Genomic DNA, 19,759 nt, shown 5'->3' with positions numbered 1-19,759 from the left:
GCAATTTACTTTTTTCATTTGGCCCTTTTAAATTCTTTTATCATCTACCAAAAATCAACAGAAACACCCACCACCTTCATAAGGTATATTGAAGACATTGTCAATTCCCTGATCTACCAACAAGATTCCCCCCCGAAAGCATTTGCTCGGATTCTGGCAGCAGACTACACGAGCGTCATTTTCCAGACCACATTCCACCATCAGAATCCGGAAGACGACACCAAAAAAAAAAAAAATTTTGGATGTGCACCAAAAGAGGAATTAGGAAAGACACCAGCTTCCATTGTCCCAACTGTCCCTCCCAACCTGGCCTATGCATCGGACAATGCTTCAGACGATACCATACTGTGGAAAACTATTAGCCCATATTTCTAATACTGCCATTTCCCCGTTTTCTATTTCCATCATGAATATTTCCCTGCCTCAACCAAGCATATCATTGTCTTCCATGTGAACTGACCCTGGCCTGTTTCTCGACTATGCCTCTGCCTTCCATCTGCATTGTTTATCCACCATGTTTCTGCATTTCAAGTGAATTGACCCTGGACTGTATCGACTATGCCTCTGCCTACCGTCTATTTCTGCCTTTTACCTGCACTGACCTCGGCCTGTTGACCATGTTTTTGCCTGCCCCTTGGATTGATCTTTTACCCTGCTACACAGGGGTCTCACATGTGTGAGGGGCTCCAGAATAGTGTTCAGAAAAACAGTTTTTGTTTTTTTGTGTTCCCAGAGCAGGGTCTGGTTGTCCGGAGGCTTTAACGCGATTTGGGTGGGACAAGCCTCTACCCCTGTCCCGATTCTTTCCTGACCAATGCCCTGAGCTTGATGGTTCTGCCTGCTCCCTGGACAAATACTCTGGCTGCGCTGACCATACCTCTGCCTGCTGCATGTACTATGGACAGTATTTTGATCCTTTTGTTTCTGCTGACCATATCCTGCCTGCTATCTGGACCAATGCATTGGCTGTGCAGACAACATCTCTACCTGTACTGACTATTCCTACCTGCTGCCTGATTTGCTGTCGCTGTCCATGTTCCTGCCTGTTGCTGGACCGATGCTCTCCTCTGTGGACCACTGCACTACTAAAACCGAAGGTAATCTTTTCTTTACCTTTTGCTCAGCAGAATGTAATTTGGTTTGTAATTGGTATGTACAGTACATGCTATGCGTTAGCAATATGAAGGGCCTTCAACAATGTGATAGGGTGGCAGGAATTTATGTGTGAAATTGATGCTCCTAGAACACCGGACGGTGCTACTTAAACGTTGGGCCTCTGTATGTGGCCAAGCTGTGTAAAAGTCTCACACATGTGGTATTGCCATACTTGGGAGGAGTAGCAGAATGCATTTTGGGGTGTCAGTTTTGCTATGTACATGTTATGTGTTGAAAATACACATATGCCTCATAGATTATATGTTGGGGTGTTAGCTTTCCAAAATAGGGTAATTTTGTGGGCGTTTCCATTGACCTGGTGCTCCAGGGCCTTCAAAAGTGTGATAAGTTGTCATCAAATGAGATGTGCAATTTATCCTCGTAGAATGCCTGACGGTGCTACTTGTATGTTAGACTTCTGTATGTGACCAGGCTGTGTAAAAGTCTCACACATGTAGTATCACTATACTCAGGAGGAGTAGCAGAATGTATTTTGGGGTGTCATTGCAAGTATACATATGCTGTGTGAGAGAAATAACTTGTTATGACAATTTTGTGAAAAAAATAATAATTTTCCCAAGAATTGTGGGAAAAAATTACAACTTCACAAAGCTCACCACGCCTCTTTCTAAATACCTTGGAATGTCTGCTTTCCAAAAGGGGGTAATTTGGGTGGTATTTATACTTTCTTGGCTTGTTAGGGTCTCAAGAAATGAGATAGGCCTTCAGTGCATCAGGTGTGATAATTTTTCAATGATTTGCACCATAACTTTTAGACACTATACAGTAACTTTCACACAGACCAAATAATATACACTTATTTGGGCTATTTTTACTAAAGATATGTAGCAGTATACATTTTGGCCCAAATTTATGAAGAAAAATGTTTTATTTGCTAAATTTTACAATAGAAACTAAACAAAAATGTTTTTTTTCAAAAATGTATCTGTTTTTCGCTTATATTGCAAAAAATAAAAAACCCAGCAGTAATTAAATACCACCAAAAGAAAGCTCTGTTTGTGAGAAAAAAAAATGATACAAATTTGGTTTGGGTGGAGTGTAGCATGAGTAATTGTCATTCAAAATGGGAGAGCGCTGAAAGCTAAAAATTGGTCTGGTAAGGAAGGGTGTATAAAAGTCCTGTATTGAAGTGGTTAAATGATCAGATTTTGTTGTTGGAAAATTTTAGATCCAGCTCTCAAACTTTGTTGGAAAGTCTGACGAAAAAAGTCCGATGGAGCCCACGCACGATCGGATTTTCCGACAACACGATCCGATCGCATATTTTCTGTCGGAAAGTCCAACTGTCTGTACAGGGCATTAGACTGAATAATTGGGGCGGTATATTTTTTTTATTTTGTAAGATAGAGAACAGACAATACTTGTGTTTTTCCAGGTCACACTCCACACTCCCCAGAATTGATCTGATTCTGCGGAATGAGGAGGCATTATTTATGGTAAAGAATGTAAGATACATGACAAGAGGCCTTTTGGATCACTTGCCGATGACAGCATCAGTAGAACAAGGGTAGAGTAATGGCCCCAGGGAGTGTAATATAAGCCCTTTCTGGATGGAACTGATGGGTGAGCCAGACGAGCTATTAAGGTGGTTGTAAACCCTTTTTTTTGGACTTCTACCTATAGGTAAGCCTTAGTCTAGGCTTACCTATAGGTAGTGGAAATACCTCCTTAAACGTGCACAATTTAGGAGATATTTCACTTGTAGTCCACCGATAAAGTGAACGGTGCATGCGCGGGGAAGAAACAAAACTCTGTGCCATTTCTTCCCTAGTGTGTGCTGCTACTTTGCGCATTTTCGGGAGTGACGTCATGCAGCTCTGGCGAATAACAGTGACGGAGTCCATGGCCCGGAAGGAAGAGGGGCTTGAAGATGGATGCTGCCTACACAGGGGACATTGCTGGATTCTTTTGCAGGTAAGTGTCACATAATGGGCTAGTATGCGATGCATACTAGCCCATTATGCTTTAAGAGAATATGTTGAGTTGATTTAAATAGAGGTACCTCAGAGGGGGAGGTATGGGATACCTCAAAGGCTTTCCTTCGAGGTATAATGTCAAAAATCAAAAAAGGGACCAAGGATTGGGAAAAGGTAGCAATAATGGAAGAACAATATATGTTAATTATCCAACACCTGCTAGACTCAGGGCCTGGTCAGATGAATAGCAGAATTATCAGTTAATGATGCTTAGGAAAGTGGAGAATAAACAACTTTTTCAGAAATAGCTTACCTTTGGGGAGGGGGAAAGTGTTGGGGAAATGCTGGCCTATTTTGTTCAGACAAATTCACCCACTTATGTGGTCCCCACAATTAGCATAGGGGAGGGTAGTTTATCCTCCCATACGCCAGAAATAGTGGACAAGTTTAGAGAAAACTATAAGGATTTGTATAGCTCCTGGCAGGAGGAAATGGGGGAGGAAATATATGTATTTTTTAGGGGCCTAGTAATCCCTGTTCTCTCCGAGACAGATAGGGAGGATTTGCACTTACCCATAACAATTACAACAGGCCACACGAGAGATGGTGGGGCCAGAAATCCCCAGGACCTAATGGCCTCCCGGCCGAGACATATTGGCACTATGGGAAGGTGTTGTTCCCTGAGCTGCCGTCGGGTCTTGACTTGGTCGGTGATGAAGAGAGAGCTCACCTCATTTATGATGGAATCCACTATAGAATCCATTATAGAAGTGATACACAAGGAGGGTAAAGACCCACTTAATACATCTTTATATAGACCTTTTTATTGAGTATGGATTTAAAAATTCTTGCAAAGGTTGTGGCAGCCAAATTTAATAAAATTATACAGAAACTTGTCCACCCTGGCCAGTCAGGATTTATACCTGGTAGATCTACTAGCACAAACATAAGGCGGGTATACCTCGACAGATGGGGATGGAGACAGGGCTATTTTGTCCTTGGATGCCACCAAGGCCTTCGATAGCTTTGAATATCAATATCTGTGGAGGGCCCTTGCAGGATTTCAACTTGACCCGACTTTTATCAATTGGGTAAAAATGCTGTATAAAATGCCAGTAGCAAAAGTAAAGCTGAATAATGAATATTCTGAAAAATAAAGGGGAACGACGCAGGGATGCACTTTGTCATCCCTGCTCTTTGCCCTCGCAACTGAACGTATGGCAATAGCCCTTAAGTCATCCCCTGAGGTAGGAGGATTTAGAATGGGAGTAGTGGAAGAAAAAATAGCATTATATGGGGACAATCTGCTACTATTCTATATTATATGCAGACCTCCGTCTCAAAGGCCATGGATATTATTAAAGATTTTAATCATCTTTCTGGGCTAACTATAAACTGGGAAAAAAGTCTGTATTGCTACCTGTGGATCACTTAGAGGGCCCTCTCCCGGAGGAGGCTGACCAGAGTCAAACAGTGGATAAAATGAAATATCTGGGAATAAATATTACAAAAGATCCTAAACACTATATTACGGATAACATTGTCCAACTTCCAGTTGAATTTAGGAGAAAATTAAAATATGGAAGCGGCTCTCACTATCTGCAGCATAGAGATGTATTCTAATTAAAATGCTATGGATGCCGCAGCTTCTGTATGTATTGCATAATTCCCAAGTATGGGTGTACAAAAAGGGGTTTCAAAAGATAGATACTATTTTTAGAGAACTGATTTGGAAGGGAGGCCCGGCAAGAATCCACCTGCGTACTTTACAAATACAAAGACAGGATGGAGGAGTAGCACCCCATTGGAGCTACTTTTTAGCATCACAACTTCAGTATATGGGAGGGTGTAATAGGCTGGAAGGGGGGGGGGGATTCGGGGAGGGGAATGCTGCTACAGAACACCCCACATAGTTCAATGATAGAAGCTTTGGAGGCAGGCTCTTTCCCTTCTAAGCTTCCCAGCTTAAGACTGATGATGAGAATATGGGACACAGCAAATGTATTGTTGGGGCATCGGGGATTCATGATTCATAATTTTATATATATATATAATATATATACACACACACACACATATATACACACAGAGCCTGGGGGTACAGAAGGCCCATGATGTAGGAGGGGTACAAGATGTGGGAAATATAACTTAAGCACAGTGGAATAGAATCCTGAAACTTGCACTGGTGTTCTCACTCTTTCCCTCCCAGAGGATGTCACTTTTTTTTTTTTTATTATATAGAGCTTATTATATCCCACACAAGCTTTTTTTTGTTTGGCCGTAGATCGGATGCTAGCTGCCCTTGATGTGGGGAAGCAGAGGGGGGCCTAATCCATATGTTCTGGAGGTGCCAGAAGTTGTTTCGCTACTGGAGAGAGGTACTGGGAATTATAGACCGGGTATTTGGGGGGCCCCCAAAACTGAATGTTAAGCTTTGTGTCCTAGGCTTGGTAGAGGGAGAGGGAAATCCTGGAAGTACTCAAGGTGAGAATGAGGGATTAAAAATGAGAAAGGAATTCCATGTACAAAGGCAGGGAAGATGGGGGGTGGGGGGGAAGGGTAGTGGTGCCAATAACTAAACATGAATGGTATAAGGATAATAAAAGATAGAATGTGACATCCTGCTAACTTTTACGTTTACGTTTACCATTTTACTCTTGCGCTCTCTTTTTTTGTTCACTAATGTGGATTGGTGGGGGGAGGGGAGTGGGTTGTTTGTATGGTAAGATGTTTAGAATGAAAATGTTTCAATAAAGATTATAAAGTAACAAAAAAGAAATAAATAAAAAAGGGAGATGCATTCTACTATTTGAAAGAATTAAAGGAAGTCATAAAGTAAGTAAAGTTCAGACTTCTTGGATCAATATCCTAGCCAGGTAACGAGTATATGCAGAAGGAAACAATCAGAAAGAACAAACCTCATATTTCTTTCAGCGCAGGTTTCCCTTACATATCCACAGACCCTCTTTTCTAATGAAAAATCCCAACTAAAAGCACAGTGATAGGCTGTTAAAATGGTTTTGGAAACCGATGACTTAACACTAAAAGGAAAAAGATCCTGATGAAAAAAAAAATGGGATTTCCCTGAAGTTGTGTTTAAAAGAAATCTGCCTGCTAAGCACTAAATAAGAAGAAATGTCTTTAAAACTCCTTGGAGCTGGTAAGCTGCCATCAAACTATCCAGTGCCAAAAGAATTGCTGGCCCGATTTCAAAATGACATGCTCAGTGTGTCCTGTATTGGCTCAGTAAAATGGATGAAGACGGTGCATGGATCTTGCTTTGTTTGCGTTTCATAGCCTGGTAGCATGCAGCCACAGGGGTTTGATATTAATGATCACTTGCTAACATAACAGTCACAACCTAACATTTAAATGTATACAAAAAGGTGTGGCCCGATTTGTACAAATCATCTACATTCTTTTTGCAACAAACCTTTATTTACATTTTCACATTAAAAGGATTCATTCACATGGACGGTGTCCATTTCAGTTGGCAGGAGATCTATGAATAGATGCTCTGCTGAATAGGAGCAGAATGGAATGGATGCCACATTTGTGAGATTCATGTCCATTCAGAATTCTGCTCCAGTCTGAGACTGGAGCATAACAGACCCTTGTTAGGCCTTTAGACAGGTAGATGTAAATGGATGCACCTTTGATCTGTCATATTTAGGTCTAAAAAAAAAAAAAAAAAAAAAAAAAAAAAAAGGGGGGGGGGGGGGAGAATATAAAGGAATATGAAAATCTGGACAGCGGCACATCCCTAGGTATATGCAGTTGTCCAGATCTTTTTGTATTCCTAGTTGTAAGCTGAGCCGGCACTCCTACTTTTAGGGCCTGCAGTGGTGCTTCTGTTTCTATCCATAGATTCAAGTAGAACTGTAGGCCAAACCTTTTTTTCATTTTGGATAGAGCAAGGAAGGGTTATAACTGAAAGGAATGTAGATTGTCTAGGGGTGTTTTTTTTTCCTATTTTATTTCAATAGGTTTTTATTGTGTTAATAAGATAGCGGTACAGCAATGATGTATAAACTGAAACAGGTTCACAACTGCAGTGAAGGTACAGAGTTAACATTCAATTGAAACAGCAAATGTCTCATACACATTGAGTAACACTTAGCAAGTAAACGTAGAAAAGGTGGCTGAACCTGCCCTAAAGCTTGGCTTGTACCACCTAGAAACAGTAAACGAGGGGGGGGGGAGTGGGAGTGGGAAAGGGGGTAGTCACCATCTCATAGCATGCCCAAGGTAATGATCATTAGTCAGTTTATATACCTCTGATCTCAGTTAACATTTTCAAACCTTGACTGTACATTTAGGGTTGCATAGCCATATGTTCCACTTGTCTCTAAACTGTGCGAATGAAAGGCCCGAATTATTCCAGAGTCTCGTAATTGTAAGTTTAGCACCAAAGAATAAATGAGTCGCTACTACTCTGATATTGGGTGGCAGCTCTTGTATAGTCAAATGCAAGAGTGCCAGTTCAGGACTTGGGGCTATGTGCCTGCCTCTTATGTCTGAGAGCAAGGAGAAGATTTTGTTCCAAAATGATCTCAATGATATGCATGACCATAATACATGAAACAGGGTACCTGATTCTCAGCAGTTCCTCCAACAGAGGGCTGAGTGAGAGGGATAGAACTTAGAGAGTTTAAATAGTGTGAGGTACCATGAATGTACTACTTTCTGGTACATTTCCCATGAATTCGCACAGCTAGATGAGGCATAGGTGATAGAAAAAGTTGTTTCATCAAAGGATTTACCCAGAATCCCTTCCCATTTCATAATGATGGTGGGTTTTGAGGGGGAATTTTGCGTATTAAACAGCATATAAAATAGGGAGATCCCTTTCAGGGGAGTTTTAGGAAGAATGTAAGAATTGCAGCAGGTACCTCTATATTTAAGGGTAAGGGACATTTATGAAGGAAAGTTCTGATTTGTAAGTAAGTGAACTGCACCAGTGGTGGTAGGTTGTATTGGGAAGAAAGATCAGCTAACGTATGTATTGAAGTCCCGTTGTATAGGTCTTCAATTAGGGTAATTCCTCTAGTCTCCCATATTCTCAGGTCAATATGTGGTATAAAGTGGTAAAGAACAGATAGTGGGACAGGGGTTTTGCATAATGACCCTTTTTCTTGGGTTAGGAGGGGCAATTCTTGCCACGTCTTAATGGATGTCTGCACTGTTGGAATTGGTGTAGTTGGGGGTGGGGCTCCTAATTTAAAAGCAATTAAAGCAGTTCTAAGATTCTTATGCAGAATCATGCTAGATTCCATGAGCGCTCACGTTTTATATTTAGGAGGTGTCCACCAGTGTTTGAGTTGATCAACGACACAAGCTTTGTGGTATGCTCTAACATTGGGGACTCCCATCCCACCCAGTTTCCTGTGTCTAATCATAGTGTTGAGCGAGCATCGTGGAGGTTTATGGTTCCATATGTACTGTGTGAAGAGCTTTAGAATAGATGTGATAAAATTACTGGGCAGTGGGCAGAGGGATAGGGAGAGTGAAAAATAGGTACAGCAGTTTTGGTAATAGCAGCATTTTTTAGAGACGCTATTCTCCCTGCAGTGGATAGATCTTGCTTTTCAATTGAGATAGCTGTTGGGGAAGGGATTCCAGGAAAGGCTTGTACTTGTGTTTATAAAGTTGTGAAGTATGCGGTGTCAGATTGATACCTAGATAGGGTAGAGGTCCACTGGAAGGGAAAGGTTCTAGTCAAGGTCAATTGTAATGAGGGAGGGATATTGAGACCTAAAAATTTGGGATTTTGTAGCATTAAGTTTGTAATAGGATACTGAACTGAATTCCTCCAAAAGTGTCAGTTATACCTGTAGGGATGTGACGAGATTAGAGAGTGTAAGCATAACATCATCCGCGAAGAGACTGATTTTATGTTCAACCCCCAACGAGAAGATGCCTGATATGTTAGAATGCGTTCTAATCCTTTCTGCCAACGGTTCCATGAGAAGGGTAAAGATTATGGGTGATCGTGGGTACCCTTGTCTAGTTCCGTTGGTTATGTGGATAGATTTGGAGGTGATACCCGAGGAGAGGACCGTGGCGGAGGGGGTAGAGTAGAGGGACAATATAGCAATTTTCAACCACCCATGAATACCGAATGCTTCAAATACAGCGGTAAAGTATCCCCAGTGGACCCTATCGAGCGCCTTCTCTGCATCCAAGGAAAGGAGCAGAGAAAGCGTTCGAGAGGTCCCGGCCCAGGCAATTAAATTGATGAGCTTTCTAGTACCATTCGGGGCTTGACGATCTGGGAGAAAGCCCACCTGATCAGGGTGTATGAGACTAGGTAGGATACGTTGTAGTCTAATCGCTAGCAATTTGGCATAAATATTTACGTCTCTATTGAGACGTGAAATAGGCCTGTAATTAGTAGGGTTGTTGGGGTCCTTACCTGGTTTAGGAATAGTTACTATTACAGCTCTCAGCATTTCAGGTGGGAAGGATCCAGAGGAGGAGGCAAGACCAAAAACCGCTTGTAGGGATGGGGCAATTTCATTTGAAAGGCATTTGTAGTACACATTAGAGAATCCATCTTCTCCTGGAGATTTATGATTTGGGAGTGTTTTTATAATTGAGGATATTTCCTGGGCAGTAAACGGTTGGAAAATAGATTGGAGTTGGTCCTTAGTTAGGCTAGGGAGCTGCACTTTAGTTAGGAATTCATCAATAAGCTCCTGTGTTGGTTGTGGGGTAGTGTTGTCGCTGCGCAGATCATAAAAGGGATTGGTAGTACTCAGCGAAAGTGTTGGCTAGGTCTTTGGGATTATAAAGGGATTTTTGGGCTGCTTAAGGGCTGTTACGGTCCTTTTAAGCTGTTTTGTTTTGACTGTCTTGGCTAACCAGGCACGAGCCTTGTTATGCAGACCATAATAGTTGGCCTGAAGATATTTCAGGTGGTTCTCAAATTTGTACTTTAAAAGTGATCGTAAATGCTGCCTGTCCTGGAGGATATCGTGTGTTAAGCTATGGGAAGGGTTGGCTTTGTTTTTTTCTTTAGTTGCTATGGATTTGAGCAGGTCGTCAATTTGCCTCATCCTCTGTTTCCTAGCTTGGGAAGCTAACTTAATTAGTATCTCTCTCATATATAATTTGTAGGTACACCATAATGAGAATCGATTGATCTCCTGGGTGTCATTGAACTGAAAAAAGTTATGGTGTTCCTGTACAATCTTTTGGTACAATTCCTTGTTCTGCAGGAGGAGGAGTTATTAAGCCTCCATAAAGGAGGAGGAGAGTTACATAGTTGATCGTCGAATGCTAGCGTAATTGAGGCTTAATACGACCAAGAAATTGTACCAATGTCAGCACTGAGAACATTTTGTAATGATCTCTTGTCAGTTAAGAAAAAGTCTATACGAGAGTAGGAGGCATGAGCTGCCGACAGAAAGGTAGGCTTGCATAGAAGTGGAGCTATGGTTTGCGCAGGTCTTTTCGAAGGGGTGCTAGGGTCCATCTCTAGGTGAGGGGCAACATTAAAGTCTCCTCCAATTAACATGGTACCTTGCCGTACCTCCAGTGCTTTAGTGAGAAGGGGGGCTAAAAACCTCTGTTGCTGTACATTAGGGGCATAGATGTTAACAAGTGTGAAGATTGTTTGGTTCAGTTCACAAATAAGGATGAGGTATCGTCCCTGGGGGTGTGCAATAGTGTCAATGTGGCGGAACTTAATCGAGTCTCTAATGGCGATGAGAACTCCGCATGTCTTTTTCGGGCTATTGGCCATGTATAGATGGGGAAAGTTCTGGAAGTGTAAGCGTGGGCATTTGTTTGTCGCAAAATGCATTTCCTGCACAAAAATTAGGTCTGCCTTGAGGGATCAGGCTTCCTTTAAAAGGGGAGCACATTTACAAGGGCTATTGAGGCCCTTGGCATTAAGGGACATGATCTTCAGAGGCATGATTGATGATGGGTATAGGCTATGGCATTGTCGCCTATTAGACCGATATATGAGAGAGAAACATAAAATGCGTACCTGGAGGGTAAGGAGGGTAGTATCTCAGAGATAGGTTCACTGGTAGCTGAGTGGAACAGGGCGGACTCTTTCAGTGTAGTGGGCGTAGGTACCACGTGCTGGTGTAGCAGCTTGGTTGTCAGAATGTTGTCAGTTGTAGTTGGGGCTGACCTTCTTCATGTTCAGCTGTCCGAGCAGTGACTAGCAGGGTGTGGAGGGTCAGGACTGAGGGTAGACAGGGAGGAAACAAAAACAACATAATAAGAAATTCCTGGCAATGCAATCACATGGGCAGCAAAAGCTGCTACAACCTTGAGGGCAAGTGAATGAGCAGTTCAATGCACTAAACCAGCAACAGGTGGGATTCCCAGAAGCATAAGTGAGTTCCTAACCTCAGGTCAGAGCTAAGGTAATTGGGACAGATAGCGACTGTTGTTACAGATGCTGGGACTGCTTTAACTCCAATCAGGTTGTAGGTGCTCAGGAGTAGGCGGAGCAGGGAGCTGTGCATCTGGTGGGAGGAGTTGCCACTGTTTAAACAGGTGAATACTTTTGTCCACACTGTAGATGGGGTATGTTTTACCATTCCAGGTAACCAGTAGTTTGGTAAGGAAGTGGTAGATAATGCTGTTGCACAGAATTTTGGTAAACGGATTTAGTTTCTTCCTATTCATAGCTGTCTGTTGCGATATATCGGTGAATAGGGAAATTTCCATAAATTCCTCTGGAACAGCTGGGCTTTGTTTGGCTGCTGCCATGACGCGTTCCTTCACATGGTAGTAGTGGATGCGTGCCAAAGTATCTCTGGGCGCGGTGTCAGGGAGGAACTTGGGTTTGGGTATGCAATGCACTCTGTCAACGCAAAGTTCAATGTCACTCATGGTCGGAATTAACGCCTTCATGAGGCGCTGTACAAAATTGGTGAGCTCATTGGGGGGTACAGTTTCAGGAATGCCTCTAAATTTTATATTATTTCTTCTGGAGCGGTCCTCCAGATCAGCTATTTTATTTTGGAGGCGTCGGATCTCAGAGTCTTGGTCAGTGTATGCATCTACTAGGTCATTATGTGCCGCATACAATTCCACCATCTTAGTTTCCAAGAGATGTATTTTACCAGTGTGGGACTGCACTACCTCATTTAAGGGGCCAACCATGTCAGAGAAGCCATTGTGCAGGGTTCTCCTGAGGGAGAGTAGCATGTTCTTCATTGTGTTCTCCGATATAGGCTTATCCGTAGCCAGGAACATATGAGGGCCTCCTGAGGCTTATCCTGCAGTGCAGCCTGTGTTGCGGCCTGCTGCAGCTTGGGGGGAGAATGTATCCTCTACCCTGTGCTGCCTAGATTTTGCTGGGCTCCATGTGGTGGGAGTAGAAGGGGGGGGGGGGAAGAGAGCTCCCCTGGCTCCTCAGACAGTGTGGCAGACTGTCTCCCTGAATCTGCATGTGCTGGCCGAGATCGGTGTGCTCCGTTCTTGGTGGGACCGGCGACATGTTGCCTTCCTTGTGGAGGGGGCCGCCGGGTAAAAGTTAGTAAGCCTGTGCGGCAGTTTACCTGATTTGCGGCATTTAGACATGGCTCCGGTGCAGTCCCGCTGAAGTCCACGGTGTGTGGAGCTGGTTTGTGGCGCTGGATGTCCCTATCTTTCCCCGCTGTGAGCCGCTGTATCTGTGAGGCCGCCGGAGATCCGGATCAAGCGGCCATTACGTTCGCCGGCTGGACACGCCCCCAGGGGTGTTTTTTTTATACCCTCGATACCTCTGGTAAGATGTGACGTTCAATACCCACAGGCCTGTGAGATTAGCACATTGAGACAATGACTCAAGACAACAAAGTCTCTCCGAGCAAAACTAATCTTTATTCTTTGGTGTGAATATTTAAAGGGGGCTTTCAGAAAGTACCGCTCTTTGAATGTGTCATACAAATTATCCAATCATATACAAGTACAGTATATGATAAAAGTAAAACTAATGATTTCTCAAAAATCATGTGCTTTTTCAAGAAAAAAAAACAACTAAAGAATATAGCAGTAACATGGAAAATGAAACTAGATTAGCAAAACTTAAAAAATATCCCATTTTGGAGATTTCCCTTTACTTCCTGTCCCATAGCCAAACAGGAAGTCAGCGGACATTCATGCAGATTAAGAATCTCTTGGGGAACCCCAGAACTAGTGTACCCATTGGAAGATTTACCCTCTATTACCGTATATACTCGAGTATAAGCCGAGATTTTCAGCCTCTTTTTTGAGGCTGAAAGTGCCCCCCTCGGCTTATACTCGAGTCATCGCTGTCTGCCCGCTCGATCAGCGTGTCGAGCAGACAGACAGCGGCCATTCTGATTCAAAAGCCGCGCCTCCGGCTCCCCCTTCGCCTGTGATAGGCGGAACACTGAATTTCCCAGCAGCCTGTGTTCCGCCTATCACGGACTTCGTATCATCCTCGTACTACGGACGAGGATGATACGACGTCTGTGATAGGCGGAACACAGGCTGCTGGGAAATTCAGTGTTCCGCCTATCACAGGCGAAGGCGGCGGCGCAGCTTTTGAATTTTACAATGGCCGCCGACGAACGAAGAGGGCACGGGACGGAGGCAAGGCACAGGACGGCACGGCACGGGACGGGACGGGACGGGACCGGAGGCAAGGCACGGCGGCGAGGCACGGCGGCGAGGCACGGCGGCGAGGCACGGAGGCAAGGAGGCTCGGCACGGGACGGAGGCTCGGGACAAAGGCTCAGGACACAGGTAGGCTGGACACACACACACACACACACACACACACACACACACACACACACACACACACACACACAGGGATGGATGGATGGATGGAGACACACACACACAGGGATGGACGGACACACAGGGATGGACGGACACACAGGGATGGACGGACACACAGGGATGGACGGACACACACACAGGGATGGACAGGCATGTCTTACCCTCGGCTTATACACGAGTCAATAAGTTTGCCAGTTTTTTTGGGGGTAAATTGGGGGCCTCGGCTTATATTCGGGTCGGCCTATACTCGAGTATATACGGTACTTTTCTATTGATAAACACAAAAATTTGCGATTTTCTTTACTTTCACTTTCAATGATAATGGTAAGCAGGACAAAATGAGAGGGCGAATCTCCCTAATGGGGGCACAGACCGCAATTAAAACTGACAGGGGTTCTAGTCCCTCTTTAAACAAGTTTTGCCTTTGGTTATACTTTAATAATGCACTTCTGTTCAGATCTTCCTGAAAAATTGACAAGTGGAACTGAATGAAACAATTGTGTGGAAGGGGCTTTCAGGATCTATAAAGCGGAGTTCCGGCCAAAATATGACTTTTAAGATAAAAAATACCACTAGAATACTCAAGCCTTGTGCAATGTAACAAAAGTATGCTGTAAACTGCCCAGTTTTCTATTTGTGCAGCAACGTTTTCTTACTTTGTAAAGTTCCTGCACAGTGCGCCATCTCCAGTGTGGGAATCTGAAGTCACAGTGTCCTAATTCCTGGATACTGTGCATGCTGGCTACCCAGCATGCACCTGCAGATCTTGCGCATGTGCAGTGTGGTACAATCTTGGTCAGCTTGCCATGCCAAGCTGACCAAGATTTTCCATAGACACACATGTTAAATATTATGGGAGCAGTGCTATGCCAGGCTGACCAAGATCTCCCAGAAGCCAGTGCAAAACCGGAAATGACTTCCACAGCCGCAGGGGGAAGGAGGAAGTGAAATTAGATATAGGCTTAAATTAGGTAAGTGAATAGAAAAAAAAAAAATAGTCAATTTTAAGAATGCAATTTAGTGTTGCATGGTGAGGAGTGAAAAATATGGGTGAAACTTGCATGCATTGTATACATTGGGGGTTATTTACTAAAGGGAAATCCACTTTGCACTGCAAGTGCATTTGAAAGTGCACTGAAAGTGCACTTGGAAGTAAAGTTGCTGTAGATCCGAGGGGGACATGCAAGGAAAATAAAAAAACAGCATTTTAGCTTGCACATTATTGGATGATAAAATCAGCAGAGCTTCCACTCATTTCAGATCTACCTCTTAGATTTAGAGCGACTGCACTTCCAAGTACATTTTCAAGTGCACTTGCAGTGCAGTGCAGTGCAAAGTGGATTTGCCTTTCGTAAATAACCCCCATTGTGTGAAAGGGTTGATTGCAATAAAAACTGTTTCATACCACAGACTGGGTGTCAGTTTTGGTCATCTGCCACAATCTGTAAATTATGTGGCTTGGTCTGTTTAAAGCAAACGTTTATTATACGTTTTTGGTGGGGATATGGGATGATACACATTAGTTATACAGCATGTAATGGCATGCATCCCATTGCCTCAAGGTGTCTGCTACAAATCTGTCTCCCAAAACTGTCTTTCGGTGCTGTGCCTTGGCTATGTAAAAAAATTGTGCGGCTGGTGCTCAAAATATTTTTTTTTTTTGAGAGGAGGTGCAAACAAACTGAAAAATACTCAAGAAAAAAAAATATCATTAATTGCAGCCTCACTGTGCCCATCAAATGCAGCCACTTGTGCCCATCCTATGCAGCCACTAGGGATGAGCTGAACACCCCCGGTTCGGTTCGCACCACAACCTGCGAACAGACCTAAACTTCACGTGAACTTTAGAACCCTATTAAAGTCTATGGGAAACGAACGTTCTAAATCAAAAGTGCTAATTTTAAAGGCTTTTTTGCAGGTCCCCAAACACTTTTTATGACAATAACTTGCATATAAGCCTTTAAAATTAGCACTTTAGATTTCTCCCATAGACTTTTACAGGGTGTTCCGCAGAATTAGAATTTTCCACGAACACCCCAAATTGTTCGCTGTTTGGCGAACAGGCGAAAAGGCAATGTTCGAGTCGAATATGAGTTTGACTCGAACTCGAAGCTCATCCCTAGCAGCCACTTGTGCCCCATCAATGGCAGCCACTGTTCCCCATCAAATGCAGCCAGTTGTACCCATCAAATGCAGCCAGTTGTGCCCAATACGGATGAGCCGAATATACCCCCCCGTCTGGTTCGCAGCACAACATGCGAACAGGCAAAAAAATTAGTTTGAACACGCAAACACCATTAAAGTCTATAAGACGTGTTTGGGGACACAGGTCCTGCCCCAGGGTACGAGTATCAATGCAAAAAAACTGCAGTTTTTTTCGGGAGCAGTGATTTTAATAATGCTTAAAGTGAAACAATAAAATGAAATATTCCTTTAAATATCATGCCTGGGGGGTCTCTATAGTATGTCTGTAAAGTGGCACCGTTTTTCCGTGTTTAGAACAATACCACAGAAAAATGACATTTCTAAACGAAAAAAGTAATTTAAAACTGCTTGCGGCTGAAATGTATTGTTGGGTCCCGGCAATATAGATGAAAAATCTTTGAAAAAAACAGCATGGGTCCCCCCACAGTCCATTACCAGGCTCTTTGGATCTGGTATGGATATTAAGGGGAACACTGTACCCACATTTAAAGAAAAAATGGTGTGAGGGTCCCCCAGGCACTACGTATATACTCTGAACAGCAGTATATATACACACTATACGGCCTGCCCTATATACTCTGCAGAAAATTGGGCCTTTGGTGTTGGTGGAGGTGGTACCAGAACACTGTAAGCCCTCACATAGTTAATCTTGTTGGGCGCAGGAACTGGCCCTGCTGTCAAATATAATAGAATGATTTGGAATTATATGCCCCTGTTAAAACAGGGGCAGAAAAATTGGGCCTTCAGTGGTGGCGGTGCCACAACACTGTAACCCCTCACAAATAATCTTGTTGGGTGCAGGAATAGGCCCTGCGTTGAAACATTATATCAAAAATTGTAATTACATGCGCCTGTTAAACAGTGGCCAAAAAATTGGGCCTTGGGTGGTGGTGGTAGTGTCCTAAACCAAAAATATTGTTGTAAGCTAGCATAATCAAGATAGAGGAGGAATAGGGTAGTTAGCATAGGCAGTCTTCAAGGGATCCCACATCCATAGAAAATTCAATCGATTACTTCAGCATCGGGTGCTTGATAGTTGCTGATCCAAGACTAATTCGTTTTTATGAACGTGAGCCTACAAAGGAGTCTGTGGACAGGCACACTATGATCCATTACAAACTCTCCAGCAGCACTGAATGTGTGTTCAGAAAGAATGCTGGATGCAGGAGAGGCCAGTAGCTCAATTGCATATTGAGCAAGTTCTGGCCAGTGGTCCATCCTCAAGACCCAGTAACCCAGTGAATGCTCTGTTGGAAAGGTCTCCAAGTCTGCTCTTGCCCCTAGATATTCCTGCACCATGTAATGCAGACGCTGGCGATGGTTGCTTGAACCGACCAGAGCTTGGTGCTGAGGACTGAAACATTGTCTAAAGGCATCAGGCAGCCAGCCACCTTCTCCATCGCTCTTCCTCTGACTGAATGAAGCCTCAGCAAAAATGTTGTCCAGGACCAGGAAATTGCAACCTCCCAGAGTCTGGGATGGCATTGCACAAACCATTCAAGGCTTCCAGCATGAGTTCTGCAACCTTACCTTTGTAACGTGGATGAAGAAGGGTTGCCAGCCAGTAATGATTCTTCTCCTTGATACCACAAATCCTAGAGTCTTTTTGCAGAATCAGGGAGGCCATGTACGTTTGCAGAGGCATTCAATTCTGAGTCCTCTTGGTCACTAAGAATCACATAATCCGTAACAACCTCCTCCCAGCCACGTAAAACTCCTTGGGTTTCTGGGGACTGAAAACCATCCCTTGAAGTCTGTTGCTGAGTTTTATCCTCCACGTCCATGCTGAAACAATCCTCCTCCTCCTCTTCCTGGAATGCAGGAATGCTATCTGGATAAAAGCGGCCTTGAGGAGGGAAGTCCTTCTCTTCCTCCCGCCGTTCTGCCTCAAGTGCCCTGTCCATTATTCCACAAAGCGTGTACTCCAACTGGAAGACTAGAAGGGACAGTGTCACTGATGCATGCATTGTCGCTGCTTGCCATCCTTGTGGCCTCCTCAAATGGTGACAGGGCAGTGCATGCATCCTTGATCAGCAGCCACTGGCGTGGCGAAAAGAAGCCAAGCTCCCCTGACCCTGTCCTGGTGCCATACTTGCATAGGTACTCATTGATGGCCCTCTGCTGCATGTGCAGCTGCTGCAGCAATGCCAAAGTTGAGTTTCAGCTGGTGGGCATGTCACAAATGAGACGGTTGGTGAGCCGATTGTATTCCCTTTGAATGTCAGGCAGCCAAGCACCGGCATTGTATGACCAGAGGAAATGACCACAGACTTTTGTGGCCTGCCTCAGGAATCCTGTAAGCCTAGGTACCTGCTCAAGAACCACTGAACCACCAAATTCAAGATGTGTGCCAAACATGGAACATGGATCAAGTGTCCCTGTCGGAGGGTAGAGAGAAGGTTGATGCCATTGTTGCATACAACCATTCCAGCTGAAGCTGGCATGGCATGAACCACCTCTGAGCCTGCCCCTGCAGAGCTGACAGAATCTCTGCCCCAGTGTGGCTCCTGTCCCCCAAGCAGACCAACTCAAGCACCACATGGCATCTTTTTGCTTGACTGCTTGAGTAGCCCCTTGAACGCTTATGGAGTACTGCTGGTTCAGAGGACAAATCTGCAGAAGAGGCTATAGAGGAAGAAGGAGTGGAGGAGAGAGCTTTGGCAGAATCACCACCAGCATTTTGGGGGTGTGGTGGTGGAACAAGCTCCAACAAAACTAAACCCTGTCCTGCATCCTTCCCAGCTGCCAGCAGAGTTACCCAGTGCACCGTGAAGGAAAGGTAATGTCCCTGCCCATGCCTGCTGGACCATGAGTCAACAGTAATATGCACCTTACTGTTGACCGCCCTGTCCAACGAGGCCAAAACATTGCCTTCCACATGTCGGTAGAGAGCCGGAATGGCCTTTTGTGAAAAGAAATGGGTTTTGGAACCTGCCACTGAGGTACAGCACACTCCACATATTCATGAAAGGGGGCAGAGTCCACCAATTGAAAAGGCAGCAGTTGCAGTGCTAGCAATTCGGTTAAGCTAGCATTCAGATGCTGAGCATATGGATGGCTGGGAGCAAATTTATTTTTATGGTTCAGCAACTGGGGTAGAGAAATTTGCCTGCTAAAATTAGATGGTGGTGTACTACTAGCAGATTGGCTGCAAGTACTTGGGACACCTATTGCTATACCTTCATTCCTCTCAGTGCAGGTTTTTGAGAGGACTGGAGGTATAGTGGGGTTGGAGATCCCAGCTTAGGCGCAAGAAGAAGTTTGCCTTTTTCTTTGATGTGGGTCTTTCAAGTGCTGTTGCCAATGGTCTGCATGGCAGGTCGTCATATGTCTGGTCAAGTATGTGGTAACAAAGCGTCTGCTGTTCTGGTCACGCTTGATCCGCTTCAGACATAGGTTGCAAACAGAAATGGTGCAATCTGCTGCACACGTTGCGAAAAAGGCACACACCAAGGAACTTTTAAAAGTCAGCAAGGAGTCAGCAGAGCCCTGCCCCTGCGGAGCTCTACGTGTGGTGCGATAGGCTGGCTGCCCTTAAGCTGCCTCCTAGAGGACATCCTGCCTTGTTGGAGTTGTGCCTCCTCCTCTCAGGCACCCAAGTAAAGTCAATGACTTCATCATCACCTCCCTCCTTGTCACTGGAGCAAACTGGAGCAGCTGGGGGAACACTACTGCCAGTTTCTTGTCCTTCTTGGGCACCTCCT

The sequence above is a fragment of the Lithobates pipiens genome, unplaced genomic scaffold (assembly GCF_037356315.1).
Source record: "Lithobates pipiens isolate NorthernLeopardFrog02 unplaced genomic scaffold, aLitPip1_a1.2 Scaffold_10, whole genome shotgun sequence".
In the NCBI taxonomy this organism is placed as follows: Eukaryota; Metazoa; Chordata; class Amphibia; order Anura; family Ranidae; genus Lithobates; species Lithobates pipiens.
Note: the sequence above shows the minus strand (reverse complement) of the source record.